The 8,439-nt window shown below is 46.0% G+C and overlaps 1 non-coding gene across 1 annotated transcript; it reads left to right on the top strand.

Moving 5' to 3' along the window:
• Positions 1–297: 297 nt before the first annotated feature.
• trnak-cuu (transfer RNA lysine (anticodon CUU)) lies at positions 298–370 on the top strand. The gene has a single exon. It is a non-coding gene; the product is annotated as a tRNA-Lys (tRNA).
• The last annotated feature ends 8,069 nt before the right edge of the window (positions 371–8,439 follow it).

Here is an 8,439-nt window from a genome sequence, read left to right as displayed (position 1 = left end):
TCGGGTACCAAGGGATATGTATCCAAGGCGGGGAAGTGGAGTTGAGTTGAAGATCACTTCATGATCTAATTGAATGGCGCAGCAGGAAGAGGGGCTGAATGGCCCTCTCCTGTTCCGATGTTCCTTTCCAGCTCAGCGTGGAGCTGGATGACGTGTAAAAGGCATCAGACTGACTCCAGAATGAAAATCAGGTGCACAGAAGGAGAAACCCTGAGATTGCAGAACGAACTGAACCTTTGCAGCAAAGCCAACAGCTGTCGCTCTACAATAACAGAATGGGAAGAATTTTACCAACCAGCCCGGCTAGCTCAGTCGGTAGAGCATGAGACTCTTAATCTCAGGGTCGTGGGTTCGAGCCCCACGTTGGGCGATTTGTGTTCCATTTTTCACAATGGGTGATAAAAGTATCAAATTGCAACCTCTTTTCTCGAGTTAATGAAATCCAGTTAAAAAAACAGACACAACACTGAGCAGTGTGAAATGAAACCTTGAGCGTTGCCAAATATCCAGTCCCTCCCGATTCTACCTTCTCATTCCCTCCACATGGGACACGGCAGATTATCGGTTCAATCGGCTTCATTTTTTGCTGTTATCAAAAATGTTGAAGGTTAGAAATTGTTTTATTTAGAAGATGACATCTCTGGATCAATTCGCCTCTCTGATACCTCCTGAGTCCCCCTTACCCTCTTTGATTCTCCCTGAGCTCCTTATCTTCTCTGATACGCTCTGATTCTTACCTGCTGCGATACCCTCAAAGAGTCCATGATCCTCTTTGAACTTTGTCAGTGCTCTTTACCTTCTCTGATACCCACTGAGTGCCCCTTGCACAGATCCGCCCTGAGCCCCCTTACACTCTCTCAGACTCGGCAGTCCTTCCCCTCTCTCAGTTCTTAATATACTCTCCGATGCCCTCTGACAGTCCCATCCCCTCTCTGAGCCCCCTGACACTTTCTGATGACAGCTGACTGTCCCTACCACTCTCTGAGGTCCCCTTACACTCTCTGATACATTCTGACAGTCCCTTCCCCTCTCCGAGATCCCCTTGCCCCGATGGATCGCCACTAAGAAGCCATTAGGCTCCCTGATACCTTCTCAGAACCATTACCCTCCCTGATATCCAAGTGCGATGTAATTTTACAGGTGGATCGACCGGTATGTGTTAAGGATGAGATCCAGAGTTTGTTCGGTTGCTGCTGCGTCCGCCTCTCCGACTCTGAGAGCTCTATCGGCGATCGGTACCGATCTGCTCCTATAAACTGGGTCTGGGTGTATGAGCGCGCTGTTGATTTATAAACTGTGTTTATATATGAGAGCGATGTTTATATATGAACTGTGGGTGTATATATATGAGTGAGATGTTTATATGTGAATTGTGGTTGAGTATATATGTCCCACAGCAATGTGGTTGATTCTTAATTGCCCTCTGAAAAGGCTTAGCAAGCCACTCAGTTGTAAAATCTCGCTAATAAAAGTCATAATAAGAATAAAACCGGATGGACCACCCGGCATCGGACCACTAGGCACCGGACACAACAAAGGCAAACCAAGCCCAGTCGACCCTGCAAAGTCTTCCTCAGTAACATCTGGGGACTTGTGTCAAAATTGGGAGAGCTGTCCCACAGACTAGTCAAGCAACAGATGAACATAGCCATACTTACAGAATCATACCTTTCAGCCAACGTCCCAGATTCTTCCATCACCATCCCTGTGTATGTCCTGTACCATCGGCAGGACAGACCGACCAGAGGTGGCAGTGCAATGATATACAGTCAGGAGGGAGTGGCCCTGGGAGTCCTCAACATTGACTCTGGACCACATGCAATCTCATGGCATCAGGTCAAACATGGGCAAGGAAAGCTCCTGCTGATTACCACCTCCCGCCCTCCCTCAGCTGATGAATGAGTCCTCCTCCATGTTGAACACCACTTGGGGGAAGCACTGAGGGTAGCAAGGATACAGAATGTACTCTAGATGGAGGACTTCAATGTCCATCACCAAGAGTGGCTCGGTCGTATCACTGCTGACTGAGCTGGCCGAGGCCCGAAGGACATAGCTGCCAGACTGGAACTGTGGCAGATGGTGAGAGAACCAACACGAGGGAAAAAGTTACTTGACCTCGTCGTCACCAATCTACCTGTCGCAAATGCATCTGTCCATGACAGTATTGGTAGGAGTGACCACCGCACCGTCCTCGTGGAGACGAAGTACCGTCTTCGTGTTGAGGATACCATCCAACGTGTTGTGTGGCACCATCAGCGTGCTAAATGGGATAGATTCAGAACAGATCTAGCAGCTCAAAACTGGGCATCCATGAGGTGCTGTGGGCCATCAGTAGCAGCAGAATTGTATTCCAGCATAATCTGTAATATCTTGGCCCGGCATATTCCTCACTCTTCCATTAATAAACAAGCCAGGGGATCAACCCTGGTTCAATGTGGAGTGCATAAGAGCATGCCAGGTACCGCACCAGGCGTACCTAAAAATTAGGTGTCAACTTGGTGAAGCTACAACTCAGGACAACATGCATGCTAAACAGCGGAAGCAACATGCTATAGACAGAGCTAAGCGAATCCAGAACCAACGGATCAGATCAAAGCTCTGCAATCCTGCCACATCCAGTCGTGAATGGTGGTGGACACTGAAACAAGTAACGGGAGGAGGAGGCTGTGTAAACATCCCCATCCTCAATGATGGCGGAGTCCAGCACGTGAGTGCAAAAGACAAGGCTGAAGCGTTTGCAACTATCTTCAGCCAGAAGTGCCGAGTGGATGATCCATCTCAGCCTCCTCACGATATCCCCACCATCACAGAAGCCAGTCTTCAGCCAATTCGAATCACTCCACGTGATGTCAAGAAACGGCTGAGGGCACTGGATACAGCAAAGGCTTTGGGCCCCGACAACATCCCGGCTGTAGTGCTGAAGACTTGTGCTCCAGAACGAGCTGCGCCTCCAGCCAAACTATTCCAGTACAGCTACAACACTGGCATCTACCCGACAACGAGGAAAATTGCTCAGGTATGTGCTGTCGACAAAAAGCAGGACAAATCCAAACCTGCCAATTACCGCCCCATCAGTCTACTCTCAATCATCAGCAAAGTGATGGAAGGTGTCCTCGACAGTGCTATCAAGCGGCACTTACTCACCAATAACCTGCTCACCGATGCTCAGTTTGGGTTCCGCCAGGACCACTCGGCTCCAGACCTCATTGCAGCGTTGGTCCAAACATGGACAAAAGAGCTTAATTCCAGAGGTGAGGTGAGAGTGACTGCCCTTGACATCAAGGCAGCATTTGACCGAGTGTGGCACCAAGGAGCTCTCGTAAAATTGAAGTCAATGGGAATCAGGGGGAAAACTCTCCAGTGGCTGGAGTTATAATTAGCACAAAGGAAGATAATAGTGGTTGTTGGAGGCCAAACATTTCAGCCCCAGGACATTGCTGCAGGAGTTCCTCAGGGCAGTGTCCTAGGCCCAACCATCTTCAGCTGCTTCATCAATGACCTTCCCTCCATCATAAGGTCTGAAATGGGGATGTTCGCTGATGGTTGCACAGTTTTCAGTTCCATTCGCAACCCCTCAAATAATGAAGTAGTCCGAGCCCGTATGCAGCAAGACCTGGACAACAATCAGGCTTGGGCTCATAAGTGGCAAGTAACATTCGCACCAGACAAGTGCCAGACAATGACCATCTCCAACAAGAGAGAGTCTAACTACCTCCCCTTGACATTCAACGTTATTATCATCGCCAAATCCCCCACCATCAACATCCTGGGGGTCACCATTGAAAATAAACTTAACTGGACCAGCCATATAAATACTGTGGCTACGAGAGCATGTCAGAGGTTAGGTATTCTGCGGCTAGTGACTCACCTCCTGACTCCCCAAAGCCTTTCTACCATCTACAATTCACAAGTCAGGTGTGCGATGGAATACTCTCCACTTGCCTGGATGAGTGCAGCTCCAACAACACTTAAGAAGCTGGACACTATCCAGGACAAATCAGCCCGATTGATTGGCACCCCATCCACCACCCTAAACATTCACTCCCTTCACCACCTGCGCACAGTGGCTGCAGTGTGCACCATCCACAGGATGCACTGCAGCAACTCGCCAAGGCTTCTTCGACAGCACCTCCCAAACCTGCGACCTCTACCACCCAGAAGGACAAGAGCAGCAGGCACATGGGAACAACACCACCTGAACGTTCCCCTCCAAGCCATACACCATCCTGACTTGGAAATATATCGCAGTTCCTTCATCGTCGCTGGGTCAAAATCCTGGAACTCCCTTCCTAACAGCATTGTGGGAGAAGCTTCACCGCACGGACTGCAGCAGTTCAAGAAGGCGGCTCACCACCACCTTCTCAAGGCCAATTAGGGATGGGCAATAAATGCTGGCCTCGCCAGTGACGCCCACATCCCATGCACGAATAAAAAAATTGCGATGTTTATGTATAAGCTGTGGGTGAGTATTAATGAATGTGATATTTATATATAAACTGTGGGTGATTATATATGGGTGTGATGTTTATATATTAACTCTGGGTACGTATACATGAGTGAGATGTTGATATATGAACTGTCGATTTGTATATGTGGGTACGATGTTTATATATGAACTGTGGGTGTGTCTATATGAGTGCGCTGTTTATATATGGACTGTAGATTAGTATATGTATGGTATGAGAGCGGAATTGATTAAAGTGGAGTGGGAAAATAGATTAAAGGGTAAGACGGTACATGAGCAGTGGTGTTCATTTAGGGAGTTATTTTACAACTTTCAAAATAAATATATTCCACTGAGGAAAAAAGGGTGTAAAAGAAATGACAGCCATCCGTGGCTAAGTAAAGAAATCAAGGATAGTATCCGACTAAAAACAAGGACATATAAGGTAGCCAAACTTAGTGGGAGGATAGAAGATTGGGAATTCTTCAAAAGACAGCAAAAAGTAACTAAAGGATTGATTAAGAAAGGGAAGTTAGATTATGAAAAGAAATTAGCAAAAAATATAAAAACAGATAGCAAGAGTTTCTACAGTTATATAAAAAGAAAAAGGGTGGCTAAGGCAAACATAGGTCCCTTAGAGGTTGAGACCGGGAAATTAATGGTGGGAAACATGGAGATGGCAAAAATGCTGAACAAATATTTTGTTTCAGTCTTTACAGTAGAGGACACTAAGAATATCCCAACACTGTACAAACAGGGGACTCTCGGGGGGGAGGAGCTAAATACGATTAAAATCACTCAGGAGATGGTACTCAGTAAAATAATGGGACTCAAGGCGGATAAATCCCCTGGACCTGATGGCTTCCATCCTAGGGTCTTGAGGGAAGTGGCAGTAGGGATTGTGGATGCTTTGGTGATAGTTTTCCAAAATTCCCTGGACTCAGGAGAGGTCCCGGCAGATTGGAAAACTGCTAATGTAACACCGTTATTTAAAAAGGGTAGTAGGCAGAAGGCTGGAAATTATAGGCCAGTTAGCTTAACATCTGTGGTGGGTAAAATTTTGGAGTCTATTATTAAGGAGACAGTAACGGAACATTTAGATAAGCATAATTTAATAGGACAAAGTCAGCATGGCTTTATGAAGGGGAAGTCATGTCTGACAAATTTGCTTGAGTTCTTCGAGGATATAACGTATAGGGTGGATAAAGGGGAACCAGTGGAGATAGTGTATTTAGACTTCCAGAAGGCATTCGACAAGGTGCCACATAAAAGATTATTACTTAAGATAAAAAATCACGGGATTGGGGGTAATATTCTGGCATGGGTGGAGGATTGGTTATCGAACAGGAAGCAGAGAGTTGGGATAAATGGTTCATTTTCGGACTGGCAACCAGTAACCAGTGGTGTTCCACAGGGGTCGGTGCTGGGTCCCCAACTCTTTACAATCTATATTAACGATTTGGAGGAGGGGACCGAGTGCAACATATCAAAATTTGCAGATGATACAAAGATGGGAGGGAAAGTAGAGAGTGAGGAGGACATAAAAAACCTGCAAGGGGATATAGACAGGCTGGGTGAGTGGGCAGAGATTTGGCAGATGCAATATAATATTGGAAAATGTGAGGTTATGCACTTTGGCAGGAAAAATCACAGAGCAAGTTATTTTCTTAATGGCGAGAGACTGGAAAGTACTGCAGTACAAAGGGATCTGGGGGTCCTAGTGCAAGAAAATCAAAAAGTTGGTATGCAGGTGCAGCAGGTGATCAAGAAAGCCAACGGAATGTTGGCTTTTATTGCTAGGGGGATAGAATATAAAAACAAGGAGGTATTGCTGCAGTTATATAAGGTATTGGTGAGACCGCACCTGGAATACTGCATACAGTTTTGGTCTCCATACTTAAGAAAAGACATACTTGCTCTCGAGGCAGTACAAAGAAGGTTCACTCGGTTAATCCCGGGGATGAGGGGGCGGACATATGAGGAGAGGTTGAGTAGATTGGGACTCTACTCATTGGAGTTCAGAAGAATGAGAGGCGATCTTATTGAAACATATAAGATTGTGAAGGGTCTTGATCGGGTGGATGCAGTAAGGATGTTCCCAAAGATGGGTGAAACTAGAACTAGGGGGCATAATCTTAGAATAAGGGGCTGCTCTTTCAAAACTGAGATGAGGAGAAACTTCTTCACTCAGAGGGTGGTAGGTCTGTGGAATTTGCTGCCCCAGGAAGCTGTGGAAGCTACATCATTAGATAAATTTAAAACAGAAATAGACAGTTTCCTAGAAGTAAAGGGAATTAGGGGTTATGGGGAGCGGGCAGGAAATTGGACATGAAGCTGAGTTCGGATCGGTCAATGCCCTGTGGGTGGCGGAGAGGGCCCAGGGGCTATGTGGCCGGGTCCTGCTCCGACTTCTTGTGTTCTTTAGATTTGTGGTTGGGATCAGATCAGCCATGATCTTATTGAATGGCGGAGCAGGCTCGAGGGGCCGATTGGCCTACTCCTGCTCCAATTTCTTATGTTCTTATGTGGGTGCGATGTTTGTGTATGAACTGTGGGTGTGTATATCCGAGTGCGATGTTTAAATATGAACTGTGGATGAGTATATATGAATGCAATTTTTATATATGAACTGTGGGTGTGTATATATGAGTGCGATGTTTATATGTGGACTGTCGATTTGTTTCTGTGGGTGCGATGTTTATATATGAACTGTGGGTATGTATATGTGAGTGAGATGTTTATATATGAACTGTGGGTGTGTATATATAAGTGCGATGTTTATATATATGAACTGTTGTTGTGTGTATGTGAGTGCGGTGTTTATATCTTGAACTGTGGATGTGTGCATATGAGTGCGGTGTTTATCTATGGACTGTGCTTGGCTATATATGAGTGCGATGTTTATATATGAAGTGCGGTAATGAATAGCAAGGCGGTTGTTTAGTTTCTTCTTCTTTGGGGCGATTCTCGCATTTATTTGCAGTGAAATGTTATCCCCGCCACTGAAGGATTGGGGATTGAATAGAGAGACATCAAGGATGGGAATTATTTCTATTGTCTTTATTTGGTTTTATTTCTCAGTTACCTTCTGCCTTTTTCTCTTGTTTTTTTTTTCTCTCGGTGCCGAGTGAACATTTGATTTGATGCATTTGTCCGAAACTGATCTATTTTCCACATCTCGGGGCGGTCAGACCCGTTCTGTCTGTCTGTTGCTGTTGATCTTCGTTCATGGGAACAGGCCACGAGTTAAACGTATATCTGCAAACCGGAGAAGGACAAATAAAAAGAAAGACGTGTTTCTCCGGCCAAGGGGCAAAGTTACAATGGATATTATTCAAAAAATTGTCCCCGTGATTTAGTCTGTGGATCTGTTTGTAAAGCTTGGATTTTAAAAGTCATATAAACCTGAATCAACGCCCCTTATCAGCCCTTACAGGATTCAAACCGCGATCGGGATATTATGGCACTTCTAACCAAGCTAACGAACCGTTGCTTATATCCCATTATCGATTTTCCATCGTTGGAATCGTTCCATCGTTCCATCACATAGAACTGCAGCGGTTCAAGAAGGCTGCGCACCACCACCTTCTCAAGGGCAATTAGGAATGGGCAATAAGTGCCGGCCTCGCCAGCAACGCCCACGTCCAATGAACGAATTAAAAACAAATCTTGATACGGACTCCGTACCATTTACATTCTGTGATACGCTCGGAGTGCCCCTTACCCATTGACACGCCCTGACTCTCCCTGACAACATCTGACAGTCCCTTGCCCGCTCTGATAAGTTCTGACAGTGCCGTAAACTCTTTGATACTTCGTAGCCTCATACCCCTTTATAAGCCCTGAGAAGCCCTTTGATTCCCTCACAGCCTCTGGGAATACCGTTGACCCTCCGGATCGACACTAAGAAACCCTTGGACTCCCTGGTTCATTCTCAGGAGCAATTAACCTCTCTGCTCCCCAAGTGCGATTTAATTCCACATGTGGATCTACCA

Source organism: Heptranchias perlo, chromosome 20 (assembly GCF_035084215.1).
Source record: "Heptranchias perlo isolate sHepPer1 chromosome 20, sHepPer1.hap1, whole genome shotgun sequence".
In the NCBI taxonomy this organism is placed as follows: Eukaryota; Metazoa; Chordata; class Chondrichthyes; order Hexanchiformes; family Hexanchidae; genus Heptranchias; species Heptranchias perlo.
This window is presented reverse-complemented; position numbering and strand designations above follow the sequence as displayed.